This window comes from Myotis yumanensis, unplaced genomic scaffold (genome assembly GCF_028538775.1).
Source record: "Myotis yumanensis isolate MYYU_CA2020_CCGP unplaced genomic scaffold, mMyoYum1.0.hap1 SCAF_2, whole genome shotgun sequence".
Lineage (NCBI taxonomy): Eukaryota > Metazoa > Chordata > Mammalia > Chiroptera > Vespertilionidae > Myotis > Myotis yumanensis.
This window is the reverse complement of record NW_027223753.1, coordinates 122393230-122412569: the sequence shown is the minus strand read 5'-3', so window position 1 is coordinate 122412569 and position 19340 is coordinate 122393230. Positions and strand designations below refer to the sequence as shown.

General features: G+C 38.8%; 1 pseudogene; it reads left to right on the top strand.

Moving 5' to 3' along the window:
- The first annotated feature begins 8924 nt into the window (after nt 1-8924).
- Nucleotides 8925-10365, top strand: LOC139002575 (G-protein coupled receptor 83-like; annotated as a pseudogene).
- The last annotated feature ends 8975 nt before the right edge of the window (nt 10366-19340 follow it).

Below are 19340 nucleotides of genomic sequence, written 5' to 3'. Positions count from 1 at the left end.
GGGAGAGAGATAGAGAGTTAGAAACATTGATGAGAGAGAAACATCGATCAGCTGCCTCCTGCACATCTCCTATTGGGGATGTGCCCGCAACCCAGGTACATGCCCTTGACCGGAATCGAACCTGGGACCTCTCAGTCCGCAGGCCGACGCTCTATCCACTGAGCCAAACCGGTTTTGGCTGATTCATAAATTTTGAAGTGAATTGTAAATGAATAAAAATAAGCTGTTATAGGTAAAGTCTGGAGTGTGTTGTGAGAAGTCATACACTTTGATGTAACTGAAGTGGTAATAGCATAGAAATAGATAAAGGAGAGCCAAGGATGCAGGAGAGGGGACATCGGACTGTAAATTTTAAATGATATCACATTTTTACAGTTTACCAGGGTTAAAATAAAATATTACAGTGAGTACATATTTTATTGTTCAAGTTTGCAAAACAGACTTAGAAGATACTACTTCAGCTATTGTATTAGCAAATAAGAAATAACAATTATAACATTATTAATTCTTAATAATTATTACTGATATCTTAGTAACCAATATTTACATTATATTTCAAGATATTAGATATTGGGATCTGAAAATGACCCTTCTTATTTGAATTACTGTTGGTCTCCCTAGAGTCAATTGTTTAAAATGGTAATGACTTACAAGAATTTGTTTTATAGAATGTTAGTTGTTTTTGATGACATGCTATAAATTAGCAACTGGAGGCCAGTCTTTAAAGCTTAAATAGGATCTAAATTAAAACAGCTATTATAACTCCATTTTAGTCCAGGATTGCTAAAACAACGCATATTTTGTAACAGTAGAGGTTAGTATAAAGGGAAAGGAATGGGTAAACTTTGATGCATCTGGAGTTTCAATAGGATATCCTTTCTTCCTCTCCTTCGTAGAATCTTGTGATATACATCACTCTCATTTGGATTAGAATATTCTTAACAAGTATTTCCATGGAGTCAGAGTGATATATCTATTTTACAATATTCATCAACTATCCATTAAATATGAAGTGGCCCTTTACCCATTATTAATTCTGATATTGCTTAAGCAATCACTGATCACAATCACCCATGATTTAACACTTCTTAGTTGGTTAATAAGTGCCAGTTCAGTATTCATCTTGTTTTCCTGAGCCTATAGATTTGTGGATTACATGAAAAATTAATGATAAAGTACTTAGAAATTCTTATATTCAATAATTGCACAATCTCTGGTTTTCAAGAGTGAAGAGATAAAAATATAATTCAAATACATGGTTTATTATTAAATCCATGGGATTCTTATACTTCCAGTTGCTGTTTTAGTAACTGAAGATTTTTCTTAATGACTTTCTGAGATAAATACTATGCAGTAGAGCCCATATAAAGGTGGAAATTCTTAGGTATTTGAGAACCAGCATTTTATTTTATACAAATTAACTAAATCGTATAGGTTTTTTATCTTATAATATATAATGTTTAAAGGTGTTTATTCTTTTATCAAAATTGTTTTGGGGAAATAATAAATTTTTCCATTCTTAGAAATTCATGAAGATTATTTGCACCTATTTAAAAAGCTCAGGAGTTTTTCTGTTAGAGATTGAATTGCATTTGTTTAGAATATAAAACAATAAAAGAAAAATTAACATTTCCCCTACAGAATACCAAACAATATCTCAAAAAAAAGGTGGATGTTGAGGAACACTAACAGAAATATTTAAGGACAGATGCTTTGTTTTCTGGGACACTAACAAAAGATTGTGATTTTGGTTGAAGCATAATTTTTGGAAAAGCAGAAACAGGGTGTTTTTCTTTACCCATTCTGATTTTCAATCTTCTGCCCTTGCCTATGTTGCCTTAACTCCACTTTGTGTGGGAAAACAACAAGAAGCAGTCAGTGTCAACGTTAGAGCTGATCAACATTTTCTACTTCATGCATTTGGGATAAAAGCAGCCATCTTTAACAACAAAATAAACAAAAAGAAATGCTACTACTGTCAATAGAATATATATATTATAAAGAGCCAATTTTATCAAATTTATCACATTACTTTGAAAATAAGAAAAAGAAAATGTGCTATTAGACTTCTCATTTTATCAGTAGTATATTGTCATGATAACTCCCTTAATTATTCCAAGGTTTCATTAAAGTGCTCTTCCTGACCATATATTATACTTTATAATAATTTGATGTCACTTATAGAAGGAATTAAATTAATGATTTTAGTAACACCTTTAACCTTCCTTCAATTAGTTCTGCATGATAAACAATGTAATAACTGTTTTTAAAAGCATCTTTTAATTGGTCATCACACTAATTCTTTTATAGAGTAATAAATTGGAAAAGCCATTCCTATTATTTGTGCTGTGTACACTGTAATTACTTTTTCAGCATGTTTGAAAAGGAATATTAATGCAGACTTAAATTAGCATTGTTATACTAAATTAATTGTAAAATACCTAACCACATATGCCTGGTTCTGGCATTGCACTATTAATTCAACTACGTTCTCACATGGGCATACTATACGAAACATGTAGAGTGGCATGTTCTCTAGTTGAATAATGAATAATGAAATGCATGATATGTAAAACTAAAAAAGAAGAAAAAATCCATAATGCATGAATGCTAGATAATGATATGTTTACATGGAAATTTGACAACCTTTTCGACAGAAATTATCTTAGCAGAGTTTGGGATAGAGAAAGACATTTAAATTTTTTACATTTTAGTAGATTGCTATGAATTATGTTTTTAACTGACTGCAAAGGAATTGAAGTTAATTACCAAAATAAGCATAATGCTTTTTGCAATCAATCAGAGAGCCTGACATAGACAAGTGATACGATTTCCAATTACAAAAACTGCAAGGCTATCGCTCTACTTCTTCATGGAATTTAGAGGATGGGTAGGGAGGTGGGGGTGACCAACAAGAATGGAAACAATCAAATCTCCAATTATAAGGAAATAGAAAAAAATGTAAGACTTGTGGACACAGATGACAATATGGTGATTGCTAGAAAGTAGAGGAAGGTTTGGGGAGTTAGAAGAAGATAAATGAGGGGATAAAAGGTGTTGGAAGGAGACTTGACTTGGGGTGGTAAACACACAATACAACATACAAATGATATATTATAGAATTGTGTACCTGAAACCGGTATAATTTTATTAACCAATGTCACCCCAATAAATTCAATAAAAAATAAATTGTAAAAAAGTAGAAAAAAGAAAATTCACATATCATTGTAGATATCTAAGACATATTAAAATGTTTGGGTGCAAAAAAGTATAGTATAAGGAACACAGAAAATAGAATAGTAAGTGTGAAATTATACTTAGATATTTTTTTCATTGTGCGCAAGTTGAAGTATAATAGAAAATCAAAATTGTGCTTTGAAGAAAAATTCACTATTATCCTATATAATAAAAACCTAATATGCAAATCAACTGAACTGTGGAATGACCAGTGGAACGACCAGTCACTATGATGTGCACTGACCACCAGGGATCAGATGCTCAAAGCAGGAGCTGCCCCCAGCCTGCAGGCCCCAACCAGCAGCGGCAGTGGGGGGCAGGGCCAGCAAGAGGGTGGCACCAGGCCAGCCAAGGCAAATGCCAACGGGTGCCCCCCTGATTGCCCTGCCAGTTGCCCCACAGATCAGCCCTGATTACCGGCCAATCCTAGGGACCCTACTATGCACAGGGCCTCTAGTTTTAACTAATAGGATGATATATAACTTACTTTTATTTAGAATATATTCATAGAAAATACATGTTAATGATATGCAAATAATTTCTTAGAAAATTGATTCACAATTTGAATAGTAAAATATGTCAGTATAAAGGGATATGTTATATTTTATTAATAATATGATACTTGTTTCCAATTTTAACATATCTGAGTTAAGAATATATCTCATAAGTGAAATTAAGATGAGAAGTATAGAATTTAAAATGGAAGTTAATAGGAATAATAAAATAAATTTGAAAGGGCGAGGGCCATGCCCTCCATCTTGCCTGTATCCTCCATGTTGGGGCCACGTGCGGCCTTCTTCTCGGAAGCCCAGGCCTCTGCTGGCCACGCCCGGGATTTTAAACTAACCAATGACAATCAAGGGAAGTGCGCGCCATAGATATGACCACATCCTGTGTAATGGGTCACCAGCTCGCACCTGGCCAATCGGCGGGGGGCACAGCCCCCTCTCCCGCCCCTACTCCAACCCTCTATAAAACCCCTGGTTCGAGCGGACTGCTTTCTCTTTGCCACCTGCTGCTGCGTCAGTAAGGAAGGTAGAGGAGCTAAGCCCGGGCTTAAAATAAAAGACTCTTTGCTTTTGCATCGGATTGGATGGCTCCCTGGTGGCTTCTTGGGAATCTTGAAATCTGGGCATAACAAAATTATCCTATGTCCACTAGCCAAGTTAAGCAATAGAACATCAGCCACATTGTGCATCTTTTGTGTGTTCTGCCTCCCTCTCTCACTATAGCAATAGTTCACAAATTAGCCAAGTATGGATTTTTATAACTTTCCTGCTTTTCTTATAGTTTTAATATACATATATATCCCCAAAATATATAGTGTTTTGTATGGTATGTGTGTTTTTTAACTTTATAAATGTTTTATTATTTATGCACTTTTTTTTCACATCATACTCTGGTTCTGAATTTCATTTATGTGAATGTCTGTAACAATAGTTGCTATGGACTAAATTGTATCCCCCCACCAAAGCTCATATGTACAATCCTAAAACCCAAGGTGATTGTATTTAGATATAGGGCCTTAAAGAGGATAAAGTTAAATGAGGTCATAGGGTGGAACCGTAATTCAATAGAATCAGTGTCATTATAGGAAGAGAAAGAGACACCTGAGCTCTCTTTCATTTTTCTGCCAATACATCCCATAGGGGAAACCAATAGAACATGTCGTTTTGAAGAACTCCAAATATCTTTATATATCAAACACTGATTACTTTTTGTTGTTGTTAATACTCACCCCAGGATATTTTTCCCATTGATTTTTAGAGAGAGTGGAAGCGTGGGGGGGGGGGGGGGGGAGGAGAGAGAAAGATCAATGTGAGAGAGATAGATCTTTTGTTTGCCTCACTCATGCCCCCCAACCAGGGCTGGGGATCCAACCTGCAAAGCAGATACGCTCCCTTGACTGAGAATTGAACCTGCAACTCTTTAGTGTGCAGGCAGACGCTCCAACCACTGTATCACTCCAGCCAGGGCTATTCTTTCTTTTTTGTAAGTGGCTTTATTTAGAAAAGATAACATGATTGTGTGCTAACTTGAACAGTTAGGTAGTACAACAATTAATTTGAAAATTTCAATTTTGATGTCCTGCAAGATTTAAATTCCAGCTGAACCGGTTTGGCTCAGTGGATAGAGCATCGGCCTGTGGACTCAAGGGTCCCAGGTTCGATTCCGGTCAAGGGCATGTACCTTGGTTGCGGGCACATCCCTACTGGGGGCTGTGCAGGAGGCAGCTGATCGATCTCTCTCATCGATGTTTCTAACTCTCTATCCCTCTCCCTTCTTCTCTGTAAAAATTCAATAAAATATATTTTAAAAAAAATAATAAAAATAAATTCCATTTATACACATACTGTTCTTTCCTCAGACCTCTCACTTCAGGCTGGAGTTCACCAGAAATATGGCTTGTAGTTTCCCTGAAATCATTCTTGGGCTCTAGACAAGGTGCTGGATCTTTGAGTTAACAAGGAGATTACTGGTAATAGCTCTTCTTAAATCTGGAGGCTTTTCAGTGGTATAAAGGAAAGAGCTGTTCCACTTTCAACTATTTCAGGAAATTCAACCTGGGTAGATCAGTGGGTATCATAAAATAGATGACACCATCATGGTGACCTGGATTAACTATGAGAGGCAGGCGAATTCTTCAGGATTGGTGATGAGATGCTGAAACACCACTGTAATGCTGGATTTGCAGAAGGATGGGTCTTGTCCCATCCTCCAATCAGTAAACTCTTTTGAGCTGAACTACATTCCAAGAGACCTCTTGTTTGTTTTCTCGTGCTCAAAACTGCTCCTGAATCCTGCGGAAAAGAAAACATTAGGTTAGCACTGGGTTGTTTTGCAAATGCTGTGTTTCCTGAAATGTCTGGTTACTCTTGAAGGAAGTAAATGTCCTGTTCACATTTGGGGAGCTGCATAAATGTGTAGAGAAGGCCTAATTTATGTACTTTTCTGTATTTCAAAATTTTTTTGTTTTGTTTTGTTGTTAATCCTCACCTGAGGATATATTTTTTCCTATTGATTTTTAGAGAGAGTGGAAGGGAGAGGGAGAGAGAGAGAGAGAAACATTGATGTGAGAGAGACACATTGATTGGTTGTCTCCCACATGCACCCTGACCAGGGCTGGGGACTGAGTCTGCAACTAAAGTATGTGCCCTTGACCATAATTGAATCGGACCCTTCACTCCGAGGGCTGATACTCCAACCACTGACCCAAACTGGCTAGGGCTTTATCTCAGAAATATTTTTAATGAGTTACTATTTTATAGTTCTCCTTTGTAGGTTGAAGTGAGGATTTGGGTAATTAAATCTTCTAAGTAATGAATAAAGAATTTAAAATTATCTCAGATATTATTTTTCCTAAATCTTTCATTCTTTGTGTGCTCTGTTAGACTTATTGAAAAAATATTGAATTTATTCAACATGGCATAAGAATAATATGGGTAAAAAGGAGAGGTAATTAACATGATACTATAAGTATTTAGGAGCATATTAGCTAAAAATAAATAAATTATGGATAGGAACTTGAAATGGATGATTTCTAAAACTATTTAGGTAGTTATTAGTAATTCAACCAATCATGTAAATAAATTTTTAAAAATTACCAAAGAGAAACAAAACTAAAATAAGGTAGACTTCTGCTTGGCTGGTGTCGCTCAGTGGTTGAATATTATTCTCATGAACCAGAAGGTCATGGTTCAATTCCTGGTCAGTACACATTCCTGGGTTGAGGGTTTGATTCCCAGTAAGAGGGATGCAGAAGGCAGCCAATTGATGTTTCTCATCAATGTTTCTATATTTCTATCCCTCTCCCTTCCTCTCTCTAAAATCAATACAAATATATTTTAAAAAGTAAGTAAATAAAATAAGGTAGAGTTCTATAAATATTCAAAGGGCAAAAATATGTAAATGTTATAAATATGTTTTTAATACCTCAGAGTTAAAAGTTAAGCTTAAAATGAAATGAATATCAAGACTGAAAAATATAATAAAACAGGCATCACTTTAGAAATGAAAATTAATGTGAAGAATATTTTAACAGAAAAACCAAATCTAACAAAAGAAAATTAACTTACTGCAAAGAGAATGACAAGAAAACATTCTCAAAATGGAGGAGGGAGAGAAGAAATGTTTTATCTACAAATTGTCAAAAGATATGATTTTTCAAAAAGATTTTCAAGATTAGAAATACATTTTGAATTGTTTGAATTGATTATTCCATGGATAATAAACCCTAGACACAGAACACAAAGCATTTATTCTGATTTTACCATAAGGCTTATACTCTTTTGCTTCCACTTTCAGCTTTTACAGGTCTTGTGTCTAAATTTCCTTAGTGTGGACATAATATTTACCTGGAAATAGTTTGTCTCTGCTCTTCAGGCCTTTCTTGAGTCTCTGTTAAATGTTCCAGGTGTTCAAGGAAGTTACAACTCTAATTGCCACAACTCTATGTGCTTCCCTTGTACTTGTTCTTCCAGATTCTATTATTTCCCCAGAAGCTTGTTCTTTGCTTGGTCTCATGAAGCTCTACCTACAAAGACCCTCAGTGGGTAATGGTAGTTGTCTGTGAGAGATCACAGTGAAAAGAAAAGCAAACCAGGGGAAGCCAACAATTGCCTGAGCTACTTGTTTGCTTGTCTGGAGGTACATTGCCACCCCCGCTTACAGACAGATAAGAAGGTAACAGAACAGGAGCATCTGACTAACACATATCAGAATTCAGAGACATTGAGGAAGATAGAATTTACAAGTCAGACTAGGCAGTGATGGCGAACCTTTTGAGCTCGGCGTGTCAGCATTATGAAAAACCCTAACTTAACTCTGGTGCCGTGTCACATATAGAAATTTTTTGATACTTGCAACCATAGTAAAACAAAGATTTATATTTTGATATTTATTTTATATATTTAAATGCCATTTAACAAAGAAAAATCAACCAAAAAAATCAGTTCGCGTGTCAGAGGTGGTGTCATAGGTTCGCCATCACTGGACTAGAGAAAAGGAACCAGAGAAAAATTCCAGAAATTTGAATAAGGTTTCCCTTAAGTCTTTGACTATAAACTAAGTGTAGGGAAGGGAAAATAATTTTCTTTCTATCCTTTTAAGTTTTTGGATGAGAACACCGTGTAATAAAAGATGGGTTAATGAGAAAAAAAATTTTTAATTACGTACGCATGTTCAAATGGGAGCCCCACAAAGATATGAGACTCATAAGGTGGCCAGATGGTTGAGGCTTATGTAACATCTTCAGCTAAGGAAAGATATATGGATTTGTGGTTTCAAAGGGGGGAAGACAATTAAATTCATAGGAAGATAAGAAGATGAAACATTTGGTAAGCAAAGGTTGCCCTGCCCTTCAGGCGTAAACTTCACCTCTCCTGGTACAGGCCCCCTTTATAATGTAGATCTCCCTTACAAAAGGGTAACTTCTCTGTTTTCAGAGCTTCTCCTGCGTCTGCAACTCCTCAGAATAATCTTTATGCCAAAGAGGCATGTTTTGGGGTGGCATATTCTGCTACATACATAAGCTATGTAACAGGAGTAAAATGGGCGATAGAGGGAGGCCAGGAAGAGCAGGTGCCCGCCAGGTGCGGAGAGCCCCAGGGGTCCCTTCTCGCACCTGCCCATCAGAAGCCTGTCAGGGACATCAGCATGGTCCGGTGCGGGGTGGAGGCCCCTGCAAAATGGTCCCTCACGGGGTGTTGCTCCTTCTCCTCCCCTTGGCTGGAGCCACGGAGCGCCCCGCGGGCCTGGAGGACAGGTTGGGCCAGGCCCTACTGTGACCCTGGCCGTGCCCAACACCTTGCGCTTCTTCTGGAACATCTACACCTTCTGCGACTGGCAAAACTTTGTGGGCCGGCGGCGCTAAGAGGCAAGTCCCAGAACCCCACGGTGGCTTACTCCTTCATCATTGTCTTCTCGCTCTTTGGCAATTTCCTGATGTGTCATGTCATCTTCAAGAACCAGTAAATGCACCCGGCCACCAGCCTCCTCATCATCAACCTGGCCATCACCGACCTAATGATCATGCTTCTAAGCACCCCTTCACTTTGGTCCGTGTTGTGAACAGCCCATGGGTATTCAGGAAAGGCATGTGCCACGTCAGCCGCTTCGCCCAGTACTGCTCCCTACCCATCTCTGTCCTGATGGTGACAGCCATTGTCTTGAACCACCACCAGGTCATTATGCATCCATTGAAACCCCGGATCTCCATCACAAAAGGTGTCATCCACATCGAAGACTCTGGACCCTAGCCATCTTCTTTTCACTCCCACATGCTATCTGCCAGAAATTATTTACCTTCAAATACAGTGAGGACATAGTTCACTCTCTATGCCTGCCAGATTTTCCTGAGCCAGGTGACCTCTTCTGGAAATACCTGGACATGGCCACCTTCATCCTGCTTTACACCCTACCCACCTCATCATCTCTGTAGCCTATGCCCGTGTGGCCAAGAAGCTGTGGTTGGACAACAGAATCGGGCAACACAATCAGCAACGTGACCACAGAGCAGTACCTGACCTTGCAGGGCAAGAAGAAGAAGGCCATCAAGATGCTAATGCTGGTGGTGGTCCTATTTGCCCTCTACTCTGGTTCTCCCTCAACTGCTACCTCCTCCTCCTATCCAGCAGGGTCATTCATACCAATCATGTCCTCTACTTAGCCTTCCATTGGTTTGCCATGAGCAGGACCTGCTACAACCCTTTCATCTACTGCTGGCTTAACGAGAACTTCAGGTTGGAATTGAAGGCATTACTAAGCATGTGCCAGAGGCTACCCAAGCCTCGGGAGGAGAGGCCACCCTCCCCAGTCCCTTCCTTCAGGATGGCTTGGACAGAGTAAGGCAAGTGGGAAGGCTCCAGTAGCCTACAAACTCCTGCCCTCCCCCAACCGCAGTCTGGGAAGACAGACCTATTGTCTGTGGAGCACATTGTGGTGATGAGTCAGAGGAGGGTGGGAAGAGGTGAGGGGAGGGCTCTGTCTACAGCTGAGATTGGGAAAGGGCCTGAGTACAGAGCCTGGAAAGAGCCTGTCTTCTCATACATGACCTTCACCATGCTGGAAACAAGTTCCTGCAGAAGCTGTAGGACTCTTGAGTTCCTAGGAAACTGTTTAGCTTCCTAGTCACATTTGACATGAAGACTAAAAGGCACCTATCAACTAGACACTTGTGAATTTCTGTCTAAGAAATGCTGTGAGGCATATCACCCTGGTTCCTGAGCCAGAGAACAAGACAACTTCAGCCCAGATGGAGGCTGAGTCAGTCAACTGCCTCCAACTGTCAGGCAGCTGCCTTACCACCCTCCCTGCCACTGAGCTTCCTTAAGGACACCTGAGTCATTGGGTGTGGCTGACCCAGACGCACAGAGCTGAGCTTGAAGAAGCTCATTGAACAGTGCAAGGTTAGCAAACCAGTTGGCACGGAGGTTTTCATGCCTTGCTTTCTGAAGTCATTGGACCAGGATGAATCACAATTCCATAGTGGCCTGGCCCGATATTTGACAAGAAAGGATCAATGCAATATCTTAAAACAACAACAAAATTTATTATTAAAATTTTGGAAAATTCAGAAAAGCACAAAGAAGAAAATAAAAATCACCCGCTTCTCACACCATGTGATAAGTTGTTAGCTGTGTATTTATTTGAAACTTTTTATTTTGTGCCTGTGTGCATTTCATTTCATTATGAACTGCACTTTCCCATGTAGAGATAAGCAAGAAATGGGCGGAGCAGAGAACTCTTGAGCGTCTCTCCCGGGAATAGTGTCCTCCACTATTAGTGTCCACCACTAACAGAAGAGTTGGAAAAAGAGGTGGGAGAGGAACACAAGGAGTAGACTGTCACGGAGCAGACAGACTGCCTTCCTCTTGTAGTCAGTGGTGAGGGGGACTGGCTGCAGTACCTCTTTTCAGATGGTGGCTATTGTGATGAGCCAAGAACAAAGCTCATCCAAGAGCCATAATTCCTTCTCTCCTTCAATCACACAGAATGAGAGGCGGAAAGCACTGCTCTGCTTTCACAGGAGATGAGGGAGCAGGCTTTCCAACATGGTGGAAATCATTGTTAGACACCTTACCCCTCCCCCCCAACCTGTCTAGACAGGTCATTTCTCTGTGTTGCCTAAATAATGCTTCTTTATTTTCTTCATTGTCTGCATCACCCTCACAGTGTACGCATCACTTACAGAAACCTGTGCCATGGTGATGGTCCGTAAGGACTCAACTTGCCTGAGAAACCTCATTCCAGAGACTGAGCATTTTCATCACCTTCTATCTAAGAGACGCGTCACACAGAATAGAGTTGAATTCGCCAGTCCAACACAGTTGCCACTCACTGGTTTTAACTTTCTTTCTAGCACCAAGTAGATCCAGAAAGCAAGGCATGGTTATGGAACTGAGTGGAAAACTCAAGTTTGGGGAGAAGGTTCACTTAGATCAGGTGGCTGTTAATGGAAACTGAACTTGGTCATATCACTTGAATCCCTATAATGAACCATGGGACTTTGTTATACTATTCTATTTATATGGAAGTTTGAAACTTTTCAGGATGAAATGTTTTTAAAAAATCATATTTTGAACAGTGGGTAAAAAACTGACTTTCATGGAGCAGAGAGAGCTCTCTGAGTCCGTAGGGATCCCCAGATGGATTTTTCTAGTCAAATGGCTCCCATGTCTGTGCCTGTTGTCTCTGTAGTATCGAGCAGTAGCTTAATGTTGCCATAGAAATTCTATGAACCAGAGAGAGAACAGGCAGCAGGGTCACCATGTCCCTGAACTTTCCTCTCTCTCTCCCAGAGCATTTAGAAATATGGTCAAGTCACAGAGAAGCTCTTTTCTGAGGAAGGACTAACTGTTGGCCCATTAGGTCTGTGTCTCCTGACTGTACCTTGTCTGCCCCCCTCCCTATGTTCCCTACATGCCTCAGAGCAAAAAGTGGATCCTATTTGTGAATGTGAAATTTGTAAAACTTGAGTCTTCCCAATGTGCTATAATATGTACTTTATTATAAATTGCTCCAGTCTCAATAAAATAATTTTGGGTACGTGTTGGGAATAAAAGAGTAAAATGACCTCATTGAACATCTGTGAAAATCAACAGAGACTCCAGAAAGGCCCTGCAATGAAAGTAGGGCTAAACTATTCCCAGAACAAAGTTTACTCTATGCCCACATTAAGATAACTTAGAAACAAGTCTTGAAAGGATCAAACTAAACCATATTTACATTAACTACTTTTCAGAACAAAACTGAACACTCTTTAAAGAATGATTTTAAAAGAAAACACTAGAGACTCAAAAAGTAACATGTACCATGTACAACCTACAGTAAAGTTGAATAGACATGCAGATAATTGGGCAATAAATCAATAAATGAAAGAGATGATAAAATTTGCAGACAAATACTTTAAAATTGCTATTAAAAATAATATGAATGCTAAATTCCAAGAGGCTGTTTGTAGAAATAAACACACCTATTCTAAAGTTTACATGAAAACTCAAAATATCTAGGAAAACCAAATCTTAAGAATCAAATGACTAACTTAAAAATATGACACACTAGAGTTAATCAAATTAAAAATGTCTGTTCTTTAAAAGATACTGAGGGGGTGGTAGGAGGGATCAAAGATGAAGATAATATTTATCTGATTAAATAATTATATACTGATATAGAAATAATTCTTACAAATAATAATAGAAAAACAAATGACAAAATTGGAAAAAAAATATTTGTGCAGATGCTCTACATAACAAAATCTGCAGATGGCCAATAAACACATGAAAATATATTCACTCTCATTAAGATAAATGTAAATTTTTCATTAAGAAATTAACATCATTAAGAAAATATAAATACATGCCCCCAAACCCATTAATTGTAATTAATGCAATTAAAAGGATTGACCATGAGCCCTGCCCAAGTGGCTCAGTTGTTTGGTGCATTGTCCAATGCACCAAAAAGGTTGTGGGTTTGATTCCCAGTCAGGGCACACACTTAGGTTGTAGTTTTGATCCCCGATTTGGATGCATACAGGAAGCAACCAACTGATGTTTCTTTCCCTCTCTCCCTTCCTCTCTCTCTAAAATCAATAAAAACATATCCTCAGGTGAGGATTAAAAAAATAAAAAGATTGACCATGACAAGTTTTGATTAGGATTTGGAGCAACTAGAACTCTCATACATAGTGCTGAGAATATAATTATGTACCTTGCATCAAATTAATCTTATGCTTACTATACAACTGAGTAAACCCACACCTAAATATTTACCCCAAGGAAATGCAAACACATGCCCACAAAGAAAATTGCACAAGAATTTTTCAGTTTTATTCATAATATTCTCAAACTAAAAGCAACCAACATGCCCAACATTAGATTAATGTTTAAACAAATGGTGGTATATTCAATGCACCCAGCAACAAAATGAACAAACTATTGATAGGTGCAAATAATGGATTATTTTTTTTAATTAAGGCTGAACAAAAGAAGCCAGATTGAATAATTCCATGCAAATGACACTTTAGAAATTATAATACACTAGGGGTCCAGGGCATGAATTCAATGCATCTTAAAAGGAACTGTAGGCTGCGAGGCTGTGGTGGGCACAGGGGTGGGTCTTGGCCCATCCTCCGTGCCCCCACTCAGGTCCTCCCACTGCGGTGCCTGGCCTCCTGTCTGCTGGAAGCCCTGCTCCCTCTGCCACCACTCCCATGAGCTGACAGTGTTGGCCCCACTCACACCCACTTGTGGCGTGGAGCGATTGGGGCCAGTGCCAGCAGTGGGTGCGAGGGACTGGTGCTGTCAGCAGGTGCAAGCGATGGCTGCTGCCCTGATCACCCCTCAGGAGCAGGGGGAGGCAGAGAAGCTCTGAGGGGCTGGCAGCTACCACTCACACCCACTGACAGTGCTGAGCGATTGGGGCAGCCACTGGTTGCGAGCAGCGGGTGCAAGTGCCACGCGGGACCGTGGCGCATGAGAGCAAATAATTTTCATTAACCACCAGAGGCTCACCCCGATGACAGAGACTGGCACTCCCTCTTGGTCTGGCACCCCTGCTGACCTGCTCCACCATCCCACCACAGCCTACGCCCGCCATGTTCCACGCACACCCCCTGGTGGTAAGTGCATATCGTAGCAACCAGTTGTTCAGTCGTTCCACTGTTCAGTCTCTGCATATTAGGGTTTTATATATATAGATAGTGAGAGACAGTAGGTAAGCAGATATCTGAAGCTATGAGCTGGTAAAGGGTAAAAATATGCTGTATAAAGAAAAAAGTATTCTATGCCTTGAATATTCTATGTCAATTGGCTGTTAGATATTTGTCAAAACTCATTGAACTACACATTCAAAACAGAAGCATTTTATCCTATGCACATTATACCTCAATAGTTGATTATTTAAAAATAAGTAGCTTAAAAACAGAAGATTTGCATAGATGCTCAATGAATTAAAGTTATTAATTATACATTAATCCCATTAAAATTTATTGAGCAACTTCTCTGCTACTCTGCTAGCTATTGATCATAGCTGAAACAAACTGAAGAAGGACATAATTGAGCTCATTTCTATCCAATTAAACAGGGGAAATAGTAGTTGTGTTAAAAATATCTCTCAAGCTGGTCCAATGTTAGATTTAGGATTTCTAAATATTCATGAACTTGCATGTGCATTTTATTATCTTCTGATAAATGCTAACATATACCCAAACTTAAAAACTTGATTATTATAAAACATAATATTTATGTTATTGTTTGATATTACCTATGTTGTTCTTCCCCATAAACAAATACTGTTCGTTTCCATTAGATCTTTTTTGAGAAAAATAATTCATCACACAAAGAATGAGGGTTAATAACAAATAGGTCAAGTTAAATTTCTTCTAATATTGTTTTTTTTGGGGGGGGAGGACTGTAACTGAAGTCATTATTATTTTCTTCTATGTAGACTTAAAATATTTACATGAATTTCTCAAACTTGAGCGATTTTCATGAAGCTCAAAAGCATATATAAAGAAAAGCACTCTAACTTTAGGTGCAGCTTGCTTATTTTGGCATATTTATTTCTCTTTGTTAATGAACTCTTCTAAAACACATAATCATGGGGTTTGATTCCAGATTGTGGCATTTGTTCTAATTCATAGCAGGAGCTCTTAAATTTGGAGAGCTGTTTTATAAATGCCTATCACTAATCATAGGAGAATGTTGTGAGCATATGGAGAGATGAGCTACTAGTAAACCTCTTCACTACTGAGAAAACAAGTAGTTGAACAGGGCCTATCGATGGTAATTACTTGTTTGTACAGGACCTCACAAGAATATTTTTGAAGAGCAAGTGGACTGGGATGTGTGATTCTATATGGGGTTAGACAGAAGGAAGAGCTATTTTGTATGAATAATATGTGAGTCACAATACCCATGAGTCTACCCAGTTTTCACTCTTAAAGTCATGATACTTAAAGCTGCACCTGGGAATACTGGGAAGAGATATCCTAGGAGTTGCAAAACAAGATGAGTATTTGCTGAAGGATATACACCAGGCAGCTGTAGGATATATAGCCATGGAGGTTATTCAGGGTCCTTGCTGAAGTGGGCCAAGGTTACATGAAGATGAATATGACAGAGGTTCAATTTCAAAGGCTGAGTTGTGGTCCATAAATTAGTCATATGTCTGGAGGATCAGAAACAAGGAGTAATATGTACATGAAAGATGTTGAGAAAGTGATTTAGAATTATGATAATAAAGAGAAAATGTATAGCAGACTTCTCCTTTCAAATAAAGCAGTTCTTGGTTTGTTCAAGAGGGTGTGGTTTACTGACACGAATTATACAATGTTAACATAATCGTATGAGTCTAATAAGAGAGACATAGGAAGCAGTTTTGTAGACAGGCTCTACAGCTCTCACTATACAAGAAGTAAAAGAAGGGCAAAGGTTTTCCTTTACTTTATGCCAAGTGCATCTAATGGAAAGAGGCAGTGTGCCTCAGCACTGTTCAGCAACATCAGGAGGTTATCATCTGGGATCACCTGAGTGTGACATTGTGTATGCTGCCTCAGCTGGCCCTGCAAATGGACTCTTAGTGACTATCAAGGAAAATGCTATGCTCAAAGGGCCAATTAAGTAAAAGACTGCTCAACTGAACCAGCTATTTGACTGGGGATATTATGATAAACTAAGAACACAAATTTACATGTAGACTAATAAAATAAGGTTAACCTTGGTGGGAGAAGCACGTTGCTCTCACATCAGCAGAGTGCATTATTGTGAAGAACAGCAATTAGCACTGGCCAGGGAAATAACATAAACAGGCACAACTGCCATAGATACATGCAGAAATAGTCATATTTTCATATTTGTACAAAATTTATTTCTTTTATTTTTATAATTGTAGATGCTACAAAATTATATTTTGAATATGTACTTTTATTATGTGTCATGAATTACAGTATACATTTTACATTTATATACACATTTTAATACCCATGGTTTTATATCCTAAAGTCATGATAAAATTATACTTCTAGGGGATGTAAGAGATTTTTAGAGACAACATTTTATGATTTTTTTAATCTTTAATTTTAAGAACCAATATTTGCAAAAGAGATAACTATAATCTAATGCAAAAGAGAGAAACTTAGTCAGCAATTAAGGAAGATCTCAGAGAAAGACACAGAAAGTACCCACTTGCAAAGAGTAAAAGAGTGTGTACTTGGAGGGGTAGGGGAAGTCTAGAAGGAGTCAATGGGGAGAACAGGGGGACATATGTAATATTTTCAACAATAAAGATTTAAAGAAAAGTATGTAGGTTATCCTAGGGTCTCATGGGATGAGGGTGCAATGATTACGTTGGTGATTGACCTAATTCTATCTCATCAGACTTTCATCATTCACTCAATCAGTATGTATCTATTGAGTACTAAGACAATTCAGTGTCTGGAGATACAATATTCTTAAATGGGAGTATATAGTGAATAAAAGAAATATCACATAATTAGAGACATTATGATGAGAAATAAAGGCAATTCAATATGGCAACTCTGTTGCTCAGAGAAGGCTTTCTCAGAAGATTATACCTGAGCTGAGATCCGAATAAAGTGAACAAGTAAGACATGTAACTATCTCTAGGGAGGGGCATTCCAAGCAGAAGAAACTACAACTTCAAAGTCCATAGTGTGGAAACACGTTTGGCAGGTTTGCAGACCAACCATGAAGCCTGTGTGACCCCAGCACAATGGATAAAGAGCAGATGGGCAGGAAGTGAATTCAGGTGAAGTCTGAGACCAGATCACAAACAACCATGTAGTCTTGCTATGGATTGAATTTTGTGCCACCCTTCCTTCCCTTCCCTCCCCTCAAAGATATTTTGAAACTCTCACTTTCATTACGACAGAATGCTACCTTATTTGGCAATAGTGTCATTGGTGGAATAATTAATTAAGATGAGGTCATAGCGAAATAAGATGGGCCTCTAATCCATTGTGCTGGTGCCCTTATAACAAGGCATCTATGTGAAAACACAGAGACAAACAGGTGAATGCCATATAATGAGGAAGATGGAGACTGGAGTTATGTAGCAGTAAGCCAAGGAATACCAGATTGACAGAAAATAACCCAAAGTTAGGAAGGGTTCATCAAGAGATTCAGAGGGAGCAAAGCCTGGCCAGCACCTTGAGTTCACTCTCTACCCTCCAGGCCCTGAGGAAAATAAATTTCTGTTGCTTTAAGCTAACCAGTTTGTGTTATTTTGTTGAAGCAGCCCTAGGAAACTAGTACAGTTCCTTTGTCTTTTTTTTTTTAATAGACTTTAGAAAAGTTTTATTTTCATAGCAAAATTAGGCAGAAAGTACAGAGTTTCCATATATCCCTTACCCCTCCACACCCTCAGCCTCCCTCACTATGAACATCCTCCACCAGAGTGGTATTTTGTTACAACTGATGAACCTACTTTGACACATCACGATCATATAAAGTATGTGGTTAATTTAGGGTTCCCTCTTGGTGTTGTACATTGTACAGGTTTTGGCAAATGTACAGGGTTGAGCAAAAGTAGCTTTACAGTTGTAATACAATAAAATAATACAATCATATCTAATAAAAGGGTAATATGCAAATTAACCATCACTTCATCACAAAGAAGGTGGCACCCATAGCTCTCAGTCCCCTCAGCTCTGCTGGAGTCCCCCAGTCATGGAGGGGTGGCCACTGAGAGTGGACAGTATGACGAGCCTGGCAGAATGCTTGCTTCGTCACTGCAGCGACAAGGCAAGTGTCCTGCCCCGGCCACTGAGGGCCTCTGGGCAGCAGAGAGCCCCTGGGAAGCAGACACGGAGCGGCCAGGCCTTGCAGAGAGCAGAGAACCACAGGGAGTGGGCCTAAGCTGTCAGGGCTCTCAGATTGGAGAGGGTGCAGGTTGGGGTGAGGGACCCACCTCCCATGCACGAATCTCATGCACCAGGCCTCTAGTAATTAATAAATAATAATACAAGAATGTGTTTTGTTTACTCACATAATAACATATGTCCACCATTTCAGTATCAAATACAATAGTTTTACTGACATAAAAATAGTCTTTTGTCCGCCTATTCATTTTTTTTACTCTTCCATCTTCCTTAGAAACCACTGATCTTTTTACTATCTCCATAGTTTTACTGTTCCCAGAATGTCATACAGTGGAAATCATAAAGAATATAGCTATTAAGAACTGAATTTTGTCCCCAAAATTCATGTGTTGAAATATTTTGTGTATGTGATATTTTATTATATTTACTAAAATATATTAAATAATTTTTCTATCATGTAAATAACTATCAGTACCTGAAAGCAAAATCACTAATGTGTTGAATCTTAACCCCCATTGTAATTGTATTTGGTGATAGGTTCTCACAGCTGTGGAGGCTGAAAGTCCAAGGTCAAGGTGTCAGTGCGTTTGGTTTCTCTTGAGGCCTTCCTCCTTGGCTTGGAGAGGCAAATCTTCTTGCTGTGTTCTCACAGGACCTTTTCTCTGCTTGTGTACATCCCTAGAGTCTCTTTCTATTCTTATAAGGACACCAGCCAATATGGATGAGTCCCACCCTTATGACCCCAATATGGCTGGTGTCCTTATAA